The following is a 22,209-nucleotide window of genomic DNA, read 5'->3' as shown; positions in this document are numbered from 1 at the left end:
ACAACCCACTGCTACTCAGGGAGAAGACTAACACCTTTCCTCACGCCTTCTGCTCCCTAAACTCTCCTCTGCAAGGATATCAGAAAAAGGCATCCAACGTGGCAGAGTGACAGGTCAAAGGGTCAGGGATCAATACAGTGATATATGTTAGGGTATTTGCTTGATTAAGTGATCTTCATAAAATATTTAAAGAGGTTTATACCTACCACTTAGGAAAGAGAAGTCAAATTAACAGAACACAGAGAAATCAATTCTCAATTTCTTGTTTTAATAGAAGCAAACAATAACACGTAAAATGTGAACCCTCACAAAAACTTATATTTAATGGTAATTTTCACCCTGCACATTTAGTTTCTGCTAACCCAGGAGGTATTAAAACTACTTGAGATTCTTCCATGACATCTGATTTAGTCAGTGGTAGGAAGTAGCCCAATAACATGCTGAGTAGAAGGAGATACCCATTTGGATTGGCAAAATCCACCAGAGTTAATCCTCAAAAGTGAAATTTCTGTATCCTATAATCAAGAGTCGCTGGGCATTTGATTAAATACCCCAGGCATTTGGTCCCCAACCTACTTTTGCTTCTCCCCCCAACTGGCAAACAAGAGAAATGAGACCAAGAGCCTGAAGAAAGAAAGCAGGCACTTTAATACAGAAATGCTTTTACCTGCCGCGCCTGCTGTGAACGAAATGGGCTGGGCTTTCAACACGTTAGTCAGCTTAGCTCTCAGCTGGGGGGCGCTGGGAAAATGGAGCCACGCAGTCTTACTGCTCTGTTTCTGCTCTTTAAGGGCCAACTGGAGTACAACAGTGGAGTCAAAGGGAAACAAAAGAGAGATGGATCCAGAAAGAACCCGAAGGAGGAGAACAAAGCAAGCAAAGGAAATGGTAATGAGCCGAAGACTGCTCACCCAAGCTGGCCTCCCAGACTATTTTCACACTGAAGATAATTATGCTTCCATTAATTGCCACTTTCCCCCTCAAAAACTCATGTTTTACAAACTACAAATTATCTAGTGGAAATTCTTCTTTGCAACATGTTAGGAAAAGTCATAGGATGTACTTAATCCAAAGAGAGAATGGCTGCTATTACACTGCTCAGACTTCGATAAGATATATTGTACATATTGTGGGAGAATTTTGTATAAACATAAAGCATAGTGATGTTAAAAACACTAAGCTTTCTGGGCTTCAAAAAAGAGTCAATGATATCTTTTTTGATGTATGACAGTATCTGTACCAAATAGAGACAACTAGATATTTGAGAATCTTCACACTGTATCTACGGGCACCTGGAATTTTCCATATGTTTGACTCCTTCATCACCTCTCCATCATATTTTGTACTTTTTTTCTTCCCATGCAGAATTTACATTATTATAACAGTAAACACAAGGCTCCCACTTACCATGAAATCTTTAGTTCCCACTTTAATTTTAGAATACTTCAAAGCAAGCATTTCATTGTCTTTGGTTTGATCACATTTAAGAATTCACACATCAAAAGTTAAACTTCTTCAAAGGTTAGAGAACAGTTTGCCTTTTCCCCCCAAAAGAATTACCATGTACATAATTTATTTTTGCTTAAATATGCATGATACACTGAGTTATAATTGTCTGAGCTGGAAAGGATGGGAAAACAATACAAAGAATATAATTTATGCAGAAATAAAATACATTAAACAGCCTAGCTTTAAATCCCTCAAACTGGTCACCGCTGAGACAACGCATGTAAAGTTTTATATTATGGTTTTCTGTGTCAAACTGAAATGCAAAATTTTCTTTGGGCTGGGATCATAATAAATAAAATTAACTGTAATCTCAACTTAATGAGACATAATAAAATCTTACCTCATACGATGGGACATCTAGAATGTTGCACTTTCCATGTTATTCACTAATAATGCAGTGGCAACTTTCTAATAGTCTTTCTTTTAGAACATTGTTTTCTTGGGTAATCAGAGTCAGGGTATTAACCAAATGATGGAAAGTTAGAATGCAAATTATGAACAATTTTTGCGGTTGCTATTGCTTCAGCCAATCTGAAAGTTCAAGATCAGAAAAAAAGTGCTAAGAATTTCCCACTGGATATCAAAATAGAAAGAAATATTAAGATAATGCTATACATTACCACAAACTTGCTAGCATTTCATATTTTTAACTTCCTTATAATCAATTTTTGATCCCACAAAGTGTGAAAATCCTAATTTTATCCACCCTCAGACATGGCAAAGTGGTGGTAATTTGGCAGTTTTCTACTTGGAGGCCTGAATTATCTTCCTTGGTCATCTACTCTGTTCAAATTCATTATGAAAATGAGCAATTTACCACCTCACTTCACATGAGGAAGACAATACCATAGAATGTAGGTCCCAGGGTAGAACAATCAAATGCTACCTGGGGACAGATGAGCAAGCTAGAGCACGTGTGAGTACCTTAAACTGCTCCAGTGATTCTTCTACTTATAAAATGATTTCTATACTCCCCATTATGAGTTCCAAAAACATATGCTTGGCAGCAAGAGCCATGAGCATATATCATGTTCAACTGCCGGAAGCCAACTCACAATATATTGCTTACCTTGTAGAGACGGAGCAGCATAGGGCTCATAATAGGATGAGTGATGCATAAAATGTTCTTCAGCTCACGTCCCCTGGGATTTATGTTTCCAAACCTAGGAACACCGTCTGCCTGCATGGACGGAACGCTAAGCAATGCAGTCAAACCACCGATGCATTAGGTATAGTTTTTCAACTTTGTGAAAGCTAGAAGAAACCCTAAAATAAGTACACAAACAAGCAACTACGTGTCTAAAAATTCTGGCACAGATTAGCAGGAAGAATACACAGTTTAAATTAGGAAGATCAGTAATGGGCACATATTTTTAAATTTGATTGCATAAGTGACATGCCTTTTCTTAGAAACTGAAGGAATATTGCCTCCTTGGTTATAAATTTATAACAGAGACTGTTTTGTATTGTACAATATAAGTATTCCACAAGGAAATCACTGGATCTGAATTATAGATAAGATGTTGGTCAAAAGATCAATTTTTTTTTCCCAAAGGAATAAAGAAAAGAAGTGAATCTAAGAAAAATATATGAGAAAAATATATGGTCCAAATTCTCATTGGATTGGCTCATTTAATTTTTTTGGAAAAAAAGTCACCAATTTTCTAAAGGCATAGTTTCAAGTCAGACTTGTTTCCAGTCTAAATTTAGCCTCCATTCCTTGTGTCATATTTCTTCTGGTATGAGAAGGAAAATCAATGCCCTTACTCACCTTTGGAAGAATTTCACTGCCAAGCCTCCATGGTTCTACGGGATTCAATAATCCGTGGCTCAGTATCGATTTTTCTCTGACACCTGTAGAAACAGCCTCTCCTTCCTTTCTAACAAAATATAGCAACAAAAGTTGTATAGTTTCTGAATAAATTAAAGAGGCTACTAAGCACAACTTCATCCTGCAAGGAAATGTGGTTTACACTTTCTAAAAAAAATCATTAGCTTCGCTTGATTTTTCTGAGCCACTTAACTTTTCAAGGATAACATGAACATAAAGTTTTAAAACACAACTTGAGTGTTAACTTTCTTAAGTATGTTGCAACTAACACATATGTTACAATTAGTACTTATTTTTCTAAGAAAATAGACCAATGGTAAAGCCTATCAAACTTCAATTCCCAATTTAAAAATACGTCCAAAATAAAAACCTTTTTTAAAAATGAAAAATCACAATCATGCGTTGAAAATCAAAAGTTCTGATAAAACAGAAGACCCTTCCAGGCAGTGGAATAGAGCATATCGAATCCTACGAGAGAGGGTGGGTTACACTTCGGGGTGTGTTCTTTAACATTAAAAGAGCTAGGAGAACAGGCAAGAGTCATCAGTTTCCTTGAGGAACATAAATATATACATAAAAAAAAATCTAAACCCAAGAAGTCATGTTTCCAGCATTCTTCACACACCTGATTTAAACTTCAAAGGTACATATTTCACCCTGGGCAGATTTCTTTGGGCTTATCTGAATACACATTTCTCGAAGCCACTCTGCGCCGCTGAGTGGAGTCACTACAAGTTGGCAAACCACTCCGTCACTCACTCCATGAGGCTGCAAATCTGCAAGATAAAAAATGCAGTGTTAAAACAAATTCCCGTTTCCTTCTCTTTTCCTTGTAAAATCCTAGAGAGGAAAACAAAGCAGGCTGTTTCTCCCAATATACGTGACATGTGGCATCTTGGTGAAAAGTGACATAGCCACGCTGCCCGTGACAGGCTTAGTGGTGAGACCTGACAGATATAAACCTGCAAGAACAACCTCCCTGCCACAGATATTTAAGCTCATGTTAAAACTTTGATTGGATCGTCCCTTGATTAGCTTGCGCAACAGTGAGTGCTACTGCCTTTCAAGTTCATTAGAAGTTGTGGCATTCTTCACATTACTGTCCATTTAAGCTCCTGTTTCACTGAAACATAGGCATTTTAACTGCTCATCAAACCTGTGCACATTTTTGAGTTAAAGAGTAGATCAGTCCAGACTCCAGTTCTCAAAGAAGTTCCATCGTTTATCAGGCCATGTCTACACTGGCTGAGCAAAGCGCTCGGTTCAGAAGGAGAAGCGCCTTTGGCAGCTAGAGTCCACATAGCTGATCCACGGAGGCTCGGGTGGAGGTTCTGCACCTAATTACACAAGCATTTGATGAGAACGACCCAAGATGACAAATAAGGCATGGCGTGATTGTTATTCTAATTTATTTACATGGTAGTCATTTAGGATGCAATTCAAAGACCCTATAAAAAATAAGAATGCTTACACTTCACAGGTGACAATGAATGTGGGTATTTTTTTTTCTCTCTTTTTTATTTATTTATTTATTTATTTTTTTATTAGTTGGAGGCTAATTACTTCACAACATTTCAGTGGGTTTTGTCATACATTGACATGAATCAGCCATGGAGTTACACGTATTCCCCATCCCGATCCCCCCTCCCACCTCCCTCTCCACCTGATTCCTCTGGGTCTTCCCAGTGCACCAGGCCCGAGCACTTGTCTCATGCATCCCACCTGGGCTGGTGATCTGTTTCACTATAGATAGTATACATGCTGTTCTTTCGAAACATCCCACCCTCACCTTCTCCCTGAATGTGGATATTAAAATAGTTGATAATTCAACATTTGGTTGAATCCAAGTCATATTCTTCCTAAACAAGACAGTGATGGCATGATTTTAAAATGCAGTACTTTTTCTTAACTGGTCTAGATAAAGCTTATGGCTCTGATTTTATATTTATTGAGAACAATCTTCAGAGTTCAACTAATTAAAAAGATTAGTTCAACCTCACAAAAAAATGAGTCAAAATGGTAACTGATATTTTGGAGGAAATATTTACACTGTTCTAACTTGCACTATTAAGATTTAGTAGCAACCAGGATTGCATTCTATTCTGGGGACAGTACTATACCATCAAATCATCTTGAACATGGAGATCCTTTCATTAATTTTTAGAATAAAAAGAGATTTAGCAGAAATGTTCTTCTAACAGCTATGAAATTACAGGCTTCCCCCTCCATCCACCCAAACACACTCCACCCTGTGAAATAATAGATACAACATTAATCACGTTTGGGATTTTGCCAGAATTCCCCCATGGGTGAGCAGGGAGTGTTGGACCAAATTGCCTTGAAGGAATAAAGCCTCTCTCACTCCCACAGATGCCTCAGAGTGTGTTAGGGATCATCCATTCCAACCCTTTGAAGAAAGGAGGAATGTGTGGGAATGAATCAGAACTGTGCTCTCAGAGCTTCACTTTACAGTCCCCCAAAATAAATTAGCCATGCTTATGCTATGTAACCCCCAAACTCTAGTTACCCTAATGCAGGTAGAATTATCTCATCCCCCCCCTTTTTTTGCTACTTTCATCTTCAGATTTTTAGGTTTGGGGTTAGTCTCTCCATTAAATAATCATTCGAGTTAGATGCTAAGGTCCCCTTGGCTGGGAGCAAAATCCCACCTCCAGAACGAGTCATGAAAAGACATTTGTTGGCTAACTTCTAAACTACCACTCATTCTAAAACCAAAATAAATCTAGGTGATCTAAGAATCACTTTACATAGCCAAGTCTATCTAAGATAAATTGAATCTGGTATCTTTTGCCATACAAAAGCCCTAAGAATGTCTAAATATAAAACCACTGTTGATATTTTTGCCACACCGTGTCTGAGCACCTCATGATGTTGATCGTGTCATGATGACGATGACGTCATGACGTCGGTGGTGATGATGACGTCATGACGATGGTGGTGACGATGATATCATGATGACAATGGTGGTGATGATGATGATGAAACAACAAACAAACTTGGTACTTACTGTGTGCCAGACACTGTTCTAAATACTTTATAGACATGAACTCATTTAATCCCTATAACAACTCTGTCAGGTGGGTGCTACTATCTCTCTTTACAGATAAGGAAACAGAGTCACAGAGGCACCAAGGAACTCACTCCAGATCACTCCAGAGCCAGAACTCACTCTGGGTCAGAAATTGATAGGATCTGAAAATGGAAGGATTTGAATCTGGGCAGTCTGGCTTCAGAGTCATGTGACACTGATTTTCCTGTCCTTGCCCGGCCACAGCCACCAAACCAATGTCATTCTGTATCGAGATTCATATCTAAACGTGGTATGAATGAGCCCCAGGCTCATTTATCCACTTCTTCCTGGGGCATTTTTGTCTCTATGGAGCCAGCATCTCCTTCTGTCAGAACAAGTTCAATGTACCTCGGAGCAAAACGGATTCTCACTGATCATCATTTGGGATACTATTTACTCCTTTAAAATTTAAATTCTGGAAGATGTTCACTGAACATAAGATATATATCAAATCATAAAAGGAACTGCAAGAATGGAAAATGATTGAATGGGGACTTTCAGTAGAGCATGTACCTAATTGTAGCCGAATGGAGTCAGGCCTCCTGAGGTCAATTCCTAATGGTACTACTTTTGACAAGTTGCATGAGCTATTTACTAATATCTCTCGGCAACCTAATTTCCTCATCTATAAAATGGGAATAAAAATGGTATTACCACTGAGGGTTATGAGGATTAAATAAACTAATCCCCATAAAATGCTTAACCTAGTGCATGGCATGTAGCAAGCACTCAAAAAAAAAATATATAGTCTTGTTATTATTACATTTAGTTTGTATAGATTAGACTTGAGCTGCAACTAAGCACGTACCATCAAAAGTTTTACCATTTCAGTGTAAAAGCATTAATATAGATTTTAGGAATATTGGTTGTGGTCACAGGCAATTTTTTCAACCCAGGGACAATTTGGTTTTTAAAATTCACCGTGACATAGCTCCACAAATAATTTCATTCCCCTCTATTTGGTGAAAGCACAGACAAATTACAGAATATGAAAAAATCATCAGAGCTTAAAATTTTGTCAGAAACTCACTTCAAGAGCCAGTAGGCTTTTCTATATGGCTAACTTTTAAGTAGCATAAAAGGATGACTTGCTTAATTGTTTGTCTTTTATATCACAATTCATATTTTTGCACGGAATTACTGAAGAGACATTGACGCAGACAACAAAGATGCAACTTTAACAACTGCACAGTTCAGCAGCAGGAAGTGTCCACACTCCCCACTTGTCCTTTCCTTCTCTGCTCCCTTCTTTTCTTTAGATTCTAAAAACTTACGCTTATGCTTAAGCCCTGACTCTTTCAGGTCAAAAGGGAGACTTAGAAATGGCTACTTAGGAACCCAAAATAGAAATTTCCATCGAAGAGAGAGTAATGTAAGCACTAGAAGAAGATGACTCGCAGAATGCCCACTAGCATCGGGCTCTTCTGTGAATTATACAAAGAAAAAGGAACAGATTGGAACCTTTTTTTCTTTCAGTTCTAAAATGGACACGGTCACCAGAGAGAGAAGAAGCAGCCTGGAGGTCCCCAAAGAGAACTACAGAGAAGCTATTTGAGGTAAAGCTCACACTTTCACCTGGATATTCCCAGGATGCACTGAATATTCCCAGTATACAGTGAATATTCTTTTTTGTTCCAGGGACCATGGGACTTGAGAACCACTTGCTGATCCCCAAGGGGCTAGCAGTGAGCAGGGTGTGGGGTGGGGGGCACTTGTCTCATTTCCCAGTGCCTCACACATGGGATAGGTGCTCTCTGACAATCCTGAGGAGAAGAAAGCATTGATGTAAAAAGCTAGTCAAGAATTAAAATTTCAAATAAAGGGATCAGAGTGTAGTCTCATCTGGCATAAAGAGACAGAAATAGGCATGGTAAGACAAATACACAAGGTGTTTACTTTGATCCTACATGTGCACCCCTGGAAGCTTACCACCATCAACCTTCAGAAGGCTCAGACTTGCAAACACACAAACCTTTCTTTCTGAAAGGAAGTTTTAGCAATAATCAGTCTCCAGTTCTCCAGATAACGATGGTGCATCCCAGAAAGCCATCAGCCTAAAAGATCATCGAGTCAGGGGCAATTCTAGGATTAGAATTCATGAAGGTAGAAGAAGGTTGCTGAAGTGTTGCAGAAGAAGTACATTTCCTGATAGCAATTCAATTATTCTGAGGAAAATGGAAAGTCCTGGAAACAACTGTCTTCTACTGGCAAGACAGGTCAGCCGCCTCAGCTGGGAATTATCTACATGAACGATAGAGGTGTGAGGAGATGTCCTACCTGGTGTTCTGCAACCAAGAGGATGAGGAGAACACGGGTGAGGAGGAGCCAAAGAGCACAATTTGGTTTCTCTCTTGAAATGCTGAGCCATCCGGAGCAAAGAAATGGACTGTCTCAGCAGCGCTATGGGAAGGTTATCCCACGCTCAGGCTTTCTATCTGCAAGCATAATTAAATCAAGGGAGTGATGTGCCAGGCACAAAATTATCCTTCACAAATAAAATTCTCATTTTCTTGTAGCAGTGTTATTTTTCCTCATTGCCATATATTTAGGTCTCATTTAAGGCTATTTAGGGCTGCAGCCATGAAATTAAAAGACGCTTACTCCTTGGAAGGAAAGTTATGATCAACCTAGATAGCATATTAAAAAGCAGAGACATTACTTTGCCAACAAAGGTCCATCTAGTCAAGGCTATGGTTTTTCCAATGGTCATGTATGGATGTGATAGGTGGACTGTAAAGAAAGCTGAGTGCTGAAGAATTGATGCTTTTGAACTGTGGTGTTAGAGAAGACTCTTGAGAGTCCCTTGGACTGCAAGGAGATCCAACCAGTCCATCCTGAAGGAGATCAGTCCTGGGTGTTCATTAGAAGGAATGATGCTGAAGCTGAAACTCCAATACTTTGGCCACCTCATGCGAAGAGCTGACTCATTTGAAAAAACCCTGATCCTGGGAGGGATCAGGGGCAGGAGGAGAAGGGGACGACAGAGGATGAGATGGTTGGATGGTATCACCGACTCGATGGACATATGTTTGAGTAAACTCCGGGAGTCGGTGATGGACAGGGAGGCCTGGCGTGCTGTGGTTCATGGGGTCGCAAACAGTCGGACACGACTGAGCAACTGTACTGAACTGAGCTGAACGCTTCCCTGGTGGTTCAGATGGTAAAGAATCTGCCTGTAATACCAGAAACCCCAGTTCAATCCCAGAGTCAGAAAGATCCCCTGGAGAAAGGGAATGGCTACCCACTCCAGTATTCTTGCCTGGAGAATTCCATGGACAGAGTGGCCTGGTGGACTACAGTCCATGCGGTCACAAAGAGTCAGACATGATTAAAGCAACTAGTACTTTCACTTTTCACTAAGGTAACTTAAATCCTTTAACCAGAGTGATTTTAGAAAGCATGCCACTTGTTTCTTATCATGTGCAAACATCAACCAATGACACTGATTTCCCAACGCCAAATGGGAAGTTACAAAAGAAAAAAAAAAAAGGAGAAGAGAAAACTCAGATCTGCTGAGTGGTCCTCACTGACCACTCTGTGGACCTGCTGTCATTTCTCATTACCCTTTTTTTTATGATTGCTCACACAGATTAAACCCAGGTGATTTGGTTCTTAGTGGAATGAATGTGAATTAATTCTGATCATAAATTTTAAGGAGACAACACATCTCAGATGTTCCAAATACAATACTTACCTTTATCTGTGGTGAAACTAGAAATTATTTTCTTTGGAAACTTTGGTTGTTTCATTTCTACTATTTTGACTCAGCAGAATAACCTGCCTATCAGTAAGGTCAGATGAGATAGAACTGGAATCTCAGGCTTCCTGTATTCATCTCCTTACCTCTACTCCACAGTTAAATATTTCTCCTTCCCTTTCATTCACAAGTTTTATAATTTCACAAAATGACAAGCCGTACAGCATGACATCAAGCTTGATCTTGCCGTTATGCCTGATTGTTCAAAATTACACTAGTCCTTGAATATTGACAAGATTCCTTTCAGTATTTTCTCTGTGGGTGTATTAGGTGGTAGTGTCAGTCTTAAGGAAATGGGGCCTCATTTCTAGGGCCACTTGTTCAATTCTTTGAAGACTGACATCACATAACCCCGCTCCCCAATCTTCTCTTCTTTATGTCCTCAGTATATTTGACTTGTCAGAAATAATTAGAAATGGCTTAATAAATACGAGACCATGCTCTTTACTGTTCCAGAATGAATGAGTGCAGAAAGCTTTGTTATGAGTTTTATTCTAGTTGGAAATTTGCATTCAGCATCAGTCATATCTCATGAACAAGCAGAGGTTCGCCCTAATGTTTCAGATTTCTATTTCTCTGAATTCAGCCCTACCTCCCAAACACTGCTTGTTCCTTATGGATAATTATTAATGGTGAAGGCACTTCTCCCTCTGAGGTGACCCTCACCTTCTTGTACCACTTTTCATATGAGCAAGTTCAAGGCAGTGACTTTCCTATGTCACTTTTTAATATCAGGGCAGCTTGTTTCAAAGCAGCATTCTGACTAGACTGGAAAAAATAAAACCAGGAGGTGATGATAAAACCTTGTGCTCAGAGCTCTCTCTTATTTCCTACTCTGTCCTTAGAATGGGCACTGCCTGTTCTTTTCATCAAAGGCCGAAAATCTGTTTTGTATCCAAGGTAAATGGAGAATGCCCACATCTCCAGTTCCTTTCAAAGCTGACTATTCTCATATATGGTAAAAAGCTATTACAAAGGGTCCCGCTTTATCACAGTCTTGGTTGTATTGTTGGATAAATAAAGTCATCTCTCTGCGAAATGCTGCATTCTGTGCACCTCTCCAGGTGGATGGAATGCAATCTAATATTGGGGACATTATCCCTTTTCACTGATAATCGGGATTACAACAAGTTTTCTGAATCTTGGATCTGTTGGTTGATATGAACTCCTCTGACAAGCTCTAGGAAAAGAACTCTGCCAGATGGGTTTACGAGTAGAGAGGCCAATGCTGGCTGAAACTCCTGCCACAATTCTGGGAGACCAGTTTCTGAGATGGCTGTGGTTTGATGGAAAAAATTCTTGACTTGAACAGATGGGATTGGGTTTCCTCTCTACCACTTATTAGCCATGTGGCTTTGAGCAAACCACACATACTCCCTGAGGCTTACTTTATAAAATGCTGGTAATAATACCTCTTGAAGCTTACATAATAAATTGGGCAGTGTATATGGCAATGAAAGCATTGGTTCATAATAAAGCCTCATACAAATGCTTGGCATTATTTCTTCTCAAATAACAACCTAGACCTAATGAGCAAATAAGTCATGGACACCAAACAGAAATCTAGCGGACAAATCCACATAATCATGTTTATTCAACACTAGGAATACAGCTTTTTTCTAAAAAATATTACCATTACTAAAATTTAATCTTATGTATATATCATATGGACAGGTGACCAATTTTCAAAAAATGATAATGCAGTAAAATCCTCAAAATGACATACAGAGTAGACATAAATTAACACTCTTAGTAATTCAGGAGACATTTCATTGTCGCATTGCACCTAAGGGTCATAATTATAATTATCAGTGGCTAATTTACTGGAGAAATGGTAGGAATTGAAATCACTCTGTGATATAACTGAGAATAAAATTTTAAGAATTAAGTCATGCTATCCATTTTTATACTGTCATCTGTCTCTATTTCAAAAAAGTAGCATCACTTCAGTAATACTAAGTTACCTGACCTGAGCTTTTTAGTGATTTGTGCTCTAAGGCGATGCTAACCACAGCAGAAATGTTCTAACATATCCCAAGCATGCTGCCCAAGCATAATGACATCTAGGTGTTCAAGGCAGGAGTTCTACTTCTCTGCATCTGGTGCATCAGGTTTGCAAAGAGCAGCAGGAAGTAACTGCAGAGGTGGGAAGCAGAGAGAAAATAATAAGCTCTGTCCTGACTAATGGATGAGACTGTCAAAAAGATGAAATGAGTTCCAGTTTGAGGAGGACTTTGAAGTTACTGACATAGAGGAATGTCAGGAAAGTTGTTACTGTAATTATTCTATTAATAGTCTCACTCGTTTACAAAGGATAAGTTATATATAGCTTGAAAGAGAAGAATTTTTTTTCAAACGATGGTCCAGTTTATTCCTCCGTCATACAGTTTTTGCTTTCTCAGCTTATCTCTCAGCTGACATGAATGACACACATAGTCTCTTCTCGTTTTCTCCTGTTTTGGCGTAGTCTGGCACAGCTGGAAGAGATGGGGAGATCTCGTAGAGAACAGAGGTGCAGGTGAATTTGGAAATTGTAAAAATAACTGTCTCTGAAGAGTAAGGTGCAAAGGGCTTCCCTTGTGGCTCGGCTGGTAAAGAATCCGCCTGCAATGTGGGAGACCTGGGTTTGATCCCTGGGTTGGGGAGATCCATCCCCTGGAGAAGGGAAAGGCTACCCACTCCAGTATTCTGGAGAATTCCACAGACTGTATAGTCCATGGGGTCGCAAAGAGTCAGACATGACTGAGCGACTTTCACTTTCATAAAGGGCTAAAGATGCTCTTTTTCAATATGGCTAAAAGCATGGAGCAATTATTGTAGGATGGTAGAATATTCTGAGGCTCGAAGTCTGCACACTATTAGCACACCATTGTCACAAAGGGCAGATACATGTCATCATGATCCCTGCTCTGAGCTTGACCATCTGAACTGTCTCCTTGAAATTAATAAATCTGCTTATGTGCATGTATGTGCAAATGCAGGCATGGGCCCTTATAGTGGTATAATTACAAATGCAAATAGTCTCAGAAAAATATCTTACAGGACACCTTTGGCACAAGGCTATCAATGATCATCCATGAACCAATGAAAAGTAAAACTAGATGAGTAAAAGTATATATTCATTTCCCTACCGTGAGGACTATTTTATCTCTTTTAAGTAATTAACGCAAGCATCTTTGGAATACTGCTGTAAGCACTTCACAGCGCTTATTGTGGGGTGGGGGGCGGGGGGAGAAAACTATGAAGTGGTTTTATAATGGGTAATACCCTCATAAACAAGAATGAGGGATATTCCAGCTAGCATGGAATGATTAATCCAGGGGATCCTCCTGACCCAGGGATTGAACCAGGTCTTCTGCATTGCAGGCAGATTATTTACTATCTGAGCCATCAGGGAAGCCCCTACATATATATATATATATATATACATGTCGTTTATAATTGAGCCTACTACTCCATGGTGGTAACTGAGTTCTGTAGAAGAGCTATTTTTGATTGATGTAAGCACCTTTTCTGGCATTTAGCCATCACAGGAGTTTTCAAAGCTTCACCCAAGACACCCTGCCGACGATAACCTCAAATCTAAGGAATCGAAAATAGTAGTAAACCCATCATGCTTGTCAGCCCACATTCACAGCTAAAAGGGTTTTCCTTCTTGTTTGTAATGGGATAGATTTAAGGCACTAGAGTAAAAGTTGTACCCTACTTATTACAAACCTATGCATGTGCACCCGCAAGCTTTAGAACACGGGCCCAGGTAGCACACACTGCTTCCCCACCTCCAAGGGCACAGTTCTTTATCCCATTATCAGTGCAGCTAAGCTAGGATCCTTTGACAGAACAGAGCACAAAGAACTAAGAGTCTTAAAAACTGGGTCTAACATATTGTCTACAATATGACCAATTTGACTTACGAGTTGGCCCTAATCATTCATTTGTTTGAAAATACGCCTCTACCATGAACCAGGCACTTTGGTCAAGGAGAGAGCAGAAGACAAATTATCCTCTATTCACTCTCCTCAAGAAACTTACAATTGTACAAGCAATAACTTCAAATACAGTACAGATCTTAAAAATCCATCTTTTCTAACCTTTGAAGAATTCATGTGTGTGTCTTTAGTATAACCTAAAATCTTACTCATTGTAGGAGTGAGCATTAATATTTACGTCCACACTTTGAAAATCAAAATAAAAGAGCTACTAACAGAAGCAGTGGGTTAAATGGGAAGTTTGTAAAATAGGACCACTGGGCCAAATCTTGCTTGCCCCCTCTTTGAGCAAAGTTTCACTGGAAGGCACACATGCTCATCTGTTTATGTATTACCTATGGCTGCTTTTGCACCACAACAGAAGTGGTGAATAGCTAGAACAAAGAGTAAGTTAATTAAAATTCGACCATGTGCTTATAAAACAGAATGTACTTATTTGTCTATTTTCCACTTGGGGTGCGTGTGTGTGTCTGTATTTTTTGGCTACATTGAGTGTGCAGGCAGGATCTTAGTTCCCTGGCTAAGGTTCAAACTTGTGTCCCCTGTACTGGGAGCAGAGAGTCTTAACCACTGGACTGACAGAAAAGTCTTTGATGTGTTCTTTTAGGAAATCTATTCCTGTAGGATATTCCTAAGAGTGAATTCTTAAGGAATGTGTGCTTCCTCTCTCATACTAGGAAGAACAAAAAGCTACAGTGAATAAGTAGCATTGTAAAACATAGGTAGAGAGAATATGAATTAAAATTGGAGTGACTTTACAAGCAAAGTTTTTAAATCTCAACTTTGCCACTTCATTCACACCCATATGCGCCGAGTGTTAAATTTCTGGTGTCTGTAGTGGGGAGTAGGAAGAAAGGCTAGAGTTGAATAATTAGGACAATAATGGAGCTTATTTAACCAGTCTTTAGACATGTTTATGATGCTTTGAGAACTGCCCCAATTCCTGAATGTCCCAACTTTATCCTGAAAAGAATCTGGCAAAAAAAAAAAAAAATTGCTTAAGATAAATTTTTGCAAAACATTTGCATGGATGGAGCTACATAGCTAACTGCCAAAGATGCTCCAATTTAATTATGCCCCGCAAGTTGGCTGGGCTTGTCTGGCATTTCATTAACAAAAAATAAACCTTACTCTTCTCCCTAAGAAAATAACATTTGTCATATTTTGGGGACAGCAAAGCTCAGTATGCTACTTATTGGTACAAAAACTATGTATATCTAAACGTGGATAAATAAACCTGCAAAATACTTGCTCTGACATTGTAACTGACTCTTGTGACTCTTCTAAATGAATTGTGGTATTCTGTGCACGTCAATAAACTTAGCCTTTAAATTTCAGCTTTTCTGGGGGAGTAAAATGTAAGTAAGGTATGGATGCTGGGAGAGAGGTTAAAGATACTTGTATATTTGTGACTCAGGTACTGTTCAGAAGGAAAAGTAAAATTAAATTAAAGTCACAATGCATATACAAAGATATACACACACACATATATATTAAATGTTCACCTTCCTGACTTAGTTGCCAGCAGTGAGGCCAACTGCTTCTGTACTGAATTCTTATCAAAGAACATCTGAATTTAGTTGAAGGAAGGAAGTAACTAACAAGTTGTTCACAGCTACTGGTGGACTGTACAGTTCACAAAAATACAAATTAGAAAATCAGAGTTAATTCAATGACTGGCATATGCACAGGGTACTGATAAGAATAGACAGGTGGAGGGTGACAAGACATGTAAAGAGAAGGTTGTTGGAGGAGGTGACATACTTGTATTGGTGGAAGGAAGATTGGGGGGCGGGGCTGGGGAAGGGGAGTGAGAAGTGACTGAGAGGCCGAGGAGTCTGTAAAAATGAAGCAATGATGTGGTTTATATGTAGAATCTGCAGCTATTGTGTGCTTCTTGAGAGCAAAGCTTAAAACAGGAAATCATTAGAGATAAGACTTTCAAGAGGCAGGAAATAGAACATTTATGAATAGAGTTTAAGATGCGACTATTTGGGGCTTTATCCAGCATGGCAGGAAAACATGGGAGGGTTTTAAACTTGCAAGTGGCAGGTTGACTTTGGGTTGTATGGATATGATGGTGCCAAGGCTGGTGGAAGAAAAGTCATTAAACAGCACAGATGCCCAAGCAAGAGATAAACCACAGCAAGTGGTGGCAGGTCTGGCCTGCAACAGTGGTAATAAGGATGGTCAGTACAGTCAGATTTAAGAAGTATCTAGGATGGAAGGTTAGCTGGTCCTGGTAATGGGTTTGATTTGAAAAGCAACAGAGATGGGAAATGAGAAGCCAACATGACTCTGGGGTCTGTAGTTTGGGTGAATGAGTAGACAGAAGTCTTGTGGAAACAAGACTATGCAGAGAACGCAGATGGAAAAACCAGGTTACAGGAACAATGAGGAGGTTTGTTTACACATGTTTGGTTGGAGGGTTCCCAATGGACAGGGCAGACAGTTGGATATTCAAGTCTGAATTGCAGTAAGGAAATTCAAATTACATTTACAATTTCTGAGTAACCGTAAATCACGGCAGTAAATAAGAGTATAAAAGGAAAGCGTGAACGATAACCCTATATGCAAAACAGAAAAAGAGACACAGAAATACAGAACAGACTTTTGAACTCTGTGGGAGAATGTGAGGGTGGGATATTTCAAAAGAACAGCATGTATACTATCTATGGTGAAACAGATCACCAGCCCAGGTGGGATGCATGAGACAAGTGCTCGGGCCTGGTGCACTGGGAAGACCCAGAGGAATCGGGTGGAGAGGGAGGTGGGAGGGGGGATCGGGATTGGGAATACATGTAAATCCATGGCTGATTCAAAAAAAAAATAAATAAAAAAAAAATAAAATAAAAAAAATAATAATAAAATATAAAAAAAAATAATAAAATAAAAGGAAAGCGTGGTAGGTGAGAAAAGTAATGGGCTGAGGATGAACCTTGGGGAAGAAAAAGAAGAGAAGGCCATGAAAGAGACAGAGAAGGAACAACAAGATGATCTGGTGGGAATGGCACCATAGAAGCCAGGGTAGTAGGGAACTTTGAGGGGGAAAGAAATTCAGAGATTCATGAAAGATCTCAAAGCCTACGGGATGTAGCAATCCAAGAATCGTTAGCGCCACTGTGAAGTTAAAGCAGGTTTAGATGCTGGGAATTGTAAAGTAGAGACAAGACAAAGAGCAAAGCACGTACAGGTCACATTTTCAAGAGGTCTGAATAAGATGGGGAGTAGGGAGATGGGAATGAAGATGGACAGGGCAAAGGAAAGGACGTTTCAGACAGGAAAAATACAGGGGTACACTTGAACAGATGACCTGAGTCATCTTAGATGCCTGAGTGCCAGCCCAGACCACAGTAAACTCAGCTGAGGCTCCATCAACGTCCGTCCCACCCCATTCCCTTTTCTCTTCCAACTGTCCTTTTTGTTCTACTACATTCACACGGAGAAACTTTCTGGAAAATCAACCCTAGTCCTGGGATTGAAGGTTCTTTAGCAAGCAAGCATGAAATAAGATAGAGGCAGATCCACAATTCTTTTATGATATTTCCTGAAGAAATCAGAGATTTTTTTTCTTAAATAATTATTGTTTTAAAAAATCTCTTTCTTAACTCCTATTTAAGCCCTGTCAGTTATTACTAGTGTGATAATACTTCATAATAATGCCTTTGTGATAGATGTGCAGGCACATTATGAGACACAGAAAATAAGATCTGCTTTGTTGGTTGATGGCAAATATACGTGCTGTTGGTTTTCTACAGTTTAGAGTCTCCTACACTGGGAAAGGCCAGCACAGGATAAATAGAGGCTCATCTGGATATAAATAGAATTGAGATTCTCCTGGCTTTGTCACCACCTAGACCTGTGACCTTATGCAAGTCCTCCCTCTAAGTTCAGTCTTCATTTTAACTATGAAATAAGGCACTTAAATCTGATGGTTTCCTCATCCAGAATTTCCAGGTCAAAGAAAATTATGACCAAAACTCCCGTTACATTTTCTAAGATTTAGGAAATCACATCAAATATGTTCTGAAGTAAATCAACAGTTCCAAGGTCATTAAATTATGGCGTATATCGTGGGAGAGAAATGCCTACTGGTAAGAATTAGAAAAGAGAGTTTATACACATAGTCTTTTTTTTTTTTTTAATGAAAAGCTCATCTGAATCATACAATATTTTTCTTTGCTTTCAAAGTCCAATATCAAGTGTTTGATGACAAATCAAAGCAGGATTGTTCCAGCCACAGTACACATGCCAGTGTCTCCAAAGGCAGAGTCAGAATGACAATTTCTGGAGACAAATGATTCGTTTCTCTTTCCGCTCTATTCACTAGAACATAACCACAGTCGAGACTCAATCTGAGGTTCAGTAATACAGAGGCTGTGCCTTTGGTTACCACACAGGCTGCAGTTTCTGTCGTGTCTCCCTAGACAATGCCGGATGAGAGGACCTCGGGGAACTCTGGTGTGTGGGAGCTGGGGAATAAAAAAATGTTTTAGCGTTCAATATGTGAGTATATGTTAATACTTCGTGATCCTGGATCTAAAATGGGATAAACCAAAGTGCAAAGAAATAGCCTTAAGTCTCTTTCTTCTTCATTCCAGAGACAGAAGGAAAAAACATGCAGCGAGTATGTTGGGTCCTCTTTCTGGAATTTATTATGTACCCTCACTCAGTCTCGCCCTACTTGTAATTTTTCCATCAAATAAGCAAAATCTTTGAACAATTTTTAATTCCTTTCTGTCCTTCACTGTTTCTGAGTGCACCTTCAGTGGTATTGGGTTTCATAAATGTTATTTTGTAAGATTATTTCCTTCAGTTCAGTTGCTCAGTCATGTCCTACTCTTTGCAACCCCATAGACTGCAGGACACCAGGCTTCCCTGTCCATCACCAACTCCCAGAGCTTGCTCAAACTCATGTCTACTAAATTTTCCCCCTTTTATTTCACATCACATCTACAGACACAGTCTAGAGCCTGGCAGTCACTTGCCTGAATTATTATGGCCTCTTTGATCTGGTCCTCTGATTTCTTAAAATTAAAACTCTTCATGTACCTTTACACGGCTTTCAAATTTCACGAACAAGCCTATGGTCAATATACAGCAGAACTGCTAGGGCTGCTTCCCTATTTTCCCTGAAGCCCATCACTTCTACTTCCTGCATAGGCAAAGTTTCATGTGGATGCTTTATTTCATAGGCTCTCCTAGCTTCACAGTCCATAGCGGCACCTCACTCTGCCCTGTCTCTTCACCCTCTCTAGTCGGTCATATTCTTCTCCAGCAAGCCATCCTGATGCCCACCCATCTACTCATTACTCTTTCATTCCTAGGCCTTCTCCCAAAGTGTGTCCCAACTTTGTGATGATGGCTTCAACTCATTCAGTCTTCTCCCCTTTTTCCCTCAGCAATTTCTGACTTTAGCCTTCTGTAAGAAGTCTATCTTTGCTGGCAATGTCTGGAAAGCAAACACACCTTCACTGTAATTTCTCAAGCACATACCACTCACTACACCATCCTTTTTTTCAACACTTAAAATTACCCTATGATCTGCATGTCCTATATGTTCATAACTTCAGTGGTATTTTCCCACTCCAAATGTATTATATCTGTATTTCCTTTATTAGACACTAAGCTCCCAAGTGCAAGTATTATATAGTTGTAAGTCAACCCTTTCTGGTACTGTGCAATCATCATTTAAAACATAACTTTAATAGTGAGAATAATCTAGAAACTAGTATGCCAATTTACCTGTTCCTCGAGGAGGACATAATGAACCACAAGCTATGTGTTCTTAGTAACCACAGAGCTCTGTCAGCTCCTTGGTGAGCTTGGAAAGCACTAAGCCTGCTCTTTTCTTTTAAACCTTACTCCCAGTCCTGTGGAGTTAATCCAACCACAGACTTGTCTTTGAAGTCAACTGGAACATCATGCATGGGTGAGCTCCAGAGAGCATACAAAAGCAAGGAAAGAAAACTGACATGTTATTCTCAACCAAAGAGACTGTGCTATTTCCGTGTTTCTACACACACCTGGGCTTCCCACAGACTTCAAGGGCCTGCAGATGAAGTAGGAGAAGAAGCTGAAGTTAGAAGTATCTTTTGAATGAGGAACGTGCAGCAGATGAAGCCACAACAGAATGAAAGCTTGAAATTTCTAGTAAATAATACTCATTTTTTTCTTTATCAAGGGTCATAAAAATCACACATATAATATTCTTCAAGGCTAGAAAACTCTTCCCTGAGAATGTCAAGCTCTTCTGGAAATGGCATCCACTCTTCCTCTGAGGCACAACAATTACCTTGTAGACGGGCATTCAATTCCAGGTAACAGCCATTTATCCAGAATCTTTACTGAGAAGGAGTTGTGCTCATCAGAATGAGAAGCACCGTCACCATCTTCAAGAAGAAAAGCATAAAGCAGCTCTCATAGCATATAGCCCTCCACGGCCACTTACAGAGCCACTCTCAAACAGCCTCAGTCCGCAACGCGGCAAAATATAAATTACAGCCTTAACACTGCTTCTCAGAGTCAAGCACTTGAAACTAAATGATATTTTTGAAAATTAACTAAATTTATTTTGTGCCTACCTTTTGATCCTGCAAGTTCTTTCCTAAAAACAAATACTACAGAAATAAAAGAACCAAAAAGAGGCCCCAGTACTTAACAACCATGTATGCTTAAGTAGGTTTTCTTTACCTCTCCAAGCTCAGTGTGGTAATTTGGAAACTGTGGATAATAATAGTACTTGCCTTATAGGCATGTGGGTATGATATCTGGAATGAGGGAAATGGCCAAGAAACACCAGTGGGTGTTATAATCCTTATTTTGCAGAGGAAGAAATGGTGTTTCAAAGATGCTAAACAATTGGTCCAAGGTTACAGCAGGTCTGGGATTGGATCTAATTTGATTTGCTTCCAAAGTCTCTACCCTTCCTGCCTCAAAGGCTGCTGCTTAACTTAGAGCCCTGAAGTGAACAAGAGGAGACATCAGCTGATAAGATCCTCTACATGCCATCCTGATGATTATTCTAGGAAGCCTGCATTCTAATACACCTTTCTTCTAAAATGTATATTCAAACACTGGAATATTAGACTCTCAGAAACTATTCAAGGTCCTCAAATCATGGAGCTCTAAACTCAAAAGTAAAAAGGACCAAAACCATGGCCAGTCAATATAGCCTAAAAAATGAACATAAACCTGAAAAATCTGATACTCATAGATTACTGGAAAGATGTGAATTCACTGCAGGTGCAAGGAAAAAGGTTCTGTGCTCCTGGACATGGACGGGACACTCTAATTTCAATTTCGCCTTTTCATATTTCCAAACGAAACATAAAATGTGGCATTTGGCCTTAGAAGCATCATCCATCAAAACACCTTGGCTACTTTATTGGGGGAAAGAACTGTATGATGATGAGCAAGCTGTGCCGAAGTTAAATTAAGTGTGAGCCTGCCAGAGATGGACCAAAGAGGCATGCCAAGCCCTGAAAGAATGAACAAGGTGAGAATGTCCGCACTCAAACGTATTTACTTTGAGAAGTGTGATGCTAAAATTACATCTGGAGAAGACAGTAAGCCATCAGGATCCAGCAAGTGAAAATGAAACTGAGAACAGTGAATCTCTAACTCAGCACAAACTTGATCTCTTTTTCCCTAAACACTTTCTTTTATTTCTTCCGGTTCACAAATTTAACCATTTTCCATATTCCCGGATGTAGAATTCTTTGACCTCCTCAAGTGTTTTTTTTTTTGTTTCATTTTTCTTCAAATGGTGTGAGCCCAAATGTATAGTTTTAGGCTAGATAGACTGTCTCTAAGGCTCTAATCTTCTCTAATCTTCATGTTCCAAATTGTCCTGAGAGAAATAGAAATTCTACTGAGGAATTTTTCAACCATAACTTTACATTGCATGGAGTTCAAAAGTTTCTACTGCCAACAGCTATCAAGATGAAATACAGCTCCGAGCAGACAGCAGTGAGGGGAGTTCCTCACTTGGGCAGTGAAGGAATTTGTAAGTCACAGGGGGCGTGTCCTG

The 22,209-nt window shown here is 39.5% G+C and overlaps 1 long non-coding RNA gene across 1 annotated transcript in view; it reads right to left on the bottom strand.

Annotated features, from left to right (window-relative positions):
* Positions 1 to 1,856: 1,856 nt before the first annotated feature.
* The window catches only part of LOC122423505, a 31,252-nt gene continuing 10,899 nt past the window's right edge, over positions 1,857 to 22,209 (bottom strand). Inside the window, exons 2-5 of the long non-coding RNA XR_006264164.1 lie at positions 3,966 to 4,116; positions 3,281 to 3,389; positions 2,579 to 2,689; positions 1,857 to 2,040 (exon numbers count right to left, since the gene is read on the bottom strand). This is a non-coding gene — a long non-coding RNA (uncharacterized LOC122423505). The remainder of the gene's footprint in view (positions 2,041 to 2,578; positions 2,690 to 3,280; positions 3,390 to 3,965; positions 4,117 to 22,209) is intronic.

This window comes from Cervus canadensis, chromosome 21, assembly GCF_019320065.1.
Source record: "Cervus canadensis isolate Bull #8, Minnesota chromosome 21, ASM1932006v1, whole genome shotgun sequence".
Classification (NCBI taxonomy): domain Eukaryota; kingdom Metazoa; phylum Chordata; class Mammalia; order Artiodactyla; family Cervidae; genus Cervus; species Cervus canadensis.
Note: the sequence above shows the minus strand (reverse complement) of the source record. Positions and strands in the feature narration are given on the sequence as shown.